The sequence below is a fragment of the Bison bison genome, unplaced genomic scaffold (assembly GCF_000754665.1).
Source record: "Bison bison bison isolate TAMUID 2011002044 unplaced genomic scaffold, Bison_UMD1.0 scf7180017863445, whole genome shotgun sequence".
Taxonomy (NCBI): Eukaryota; Metazoa; Chordata; class Mammalia; order Artiodactyla; family Bovidae; genus Bison; species Bison bison.
The window spans coordinates 14,825-15,942 of record NW_011494017.1 but is presented as its reverse complement, the minus strand read 5'-3'; the positions used below and the strand labels follow the sequence as shown (position 1 = coordinate 15,942).

General features: G+C 42.4%; 1 protein-coding gene across 1 annotated transcript in view; it reads right to left on the bottom strand.

Annotated features, from left to right (window-relative positions):
• Positions 1–1,118, bottom strand: part of LOC104983839 (dolichyl-diphosphooligosaccharide--protein glycosyltransferase subunit 1-like) — a gene marked incomplete at its 3' end in the record, with an annotated part of 12,854 nt that overhangs the window by 8,567 nt on the left and 3,169 nt on the right. The gene's annotated exons all lie outside the window — the stretch shown is intronic.

Below are 1,118 nucleotides of genomic sequence, written 5' to 3'. Positions count from 1 at the left end.
CTAATGAAGTGTTGTAGGTTAATTAAACTTCAAAAAGCAAAAGACAAATTCACAAAAAGAGACCAGATTTGTGGCCCCCAGAGGCGGGGCGTGGGGGATGGGGGGGTGGAGGGAAGGGGAATTGGATGAAGGCAGTCAGAAGGTACAAACTTCCAGTTACGACATCAATAAGTCCTAGGGATGTAATGTACGACATGAAAAATGTAATTACTATTGCTGTACATTATATATGAAGGTTAAAAGTAAATCTTAAGAGTTCTCATCACAAGAAAAGAGTTTTTTAATTTTTTTTTAAAATTCACAGCCCTTCACCCCATAAACTCCATAACTGAAGACCCGCAATTGGAGCCCAGGTCTGAACAAGTACCTGTTTCTTTAACTTTGCGTGAGCTGAGGAATGTGCGCTATGCTCCTTGCGATAACTGTTTCATGAGGAAGTAAATTTTTGCACTGTAAGCCTTTAACTTACTCAGGGCTGTATGTCAATTATACCTCGATAAAACTGGAAGGAAAAAACCAAGATACCTTTTTTTCCCAGAAGTCCAAGAAATGAACAAGATAAGGTGTATTTTAATTCTTATAGCTATGGCCACTTCATTCATTCTACGACTAGATTTTCAAAAATCCAACTGAATTATTAATCACATGTGATCGCATTTAATGCCAGTACTGACAAGGATGTGGGGAAGCTGGCAGTCACATACTGCTGGTGCCATAACAAACTGGCTAAATTATTTGAGAAACCATTTGAAAGTACACCACCAGAGATTTTTAAATGTCCACAGGCTTTGCTTTGGGCTTCCCTGGAGGCTCAGAGGGTAAAGCGTCTGCCTACAATGCAGGAGACCCAGGTTCAACCCCTGGGTCGGGAAGATCCCCTGGAGAAAACAAACAGGTGGTCCTGGAGAAGGGAATGGCCCCCCACTCCAGTACTCTTGCCTGGAAAATCCCATGGACTGAGAAGCCTGGTAGGCTACAGTCCATGGGGTCGCAAAGAGTCGGATACGACTGAGCGACTTCACTTTCTTTCATGCTTTGCTTTGAGAACTTGAAAAAAAATCTACTACGAGTATAGAGCGAAAAAAGAGAAAGGCCAGCTGAAGCCTAAGGTAGAGCTC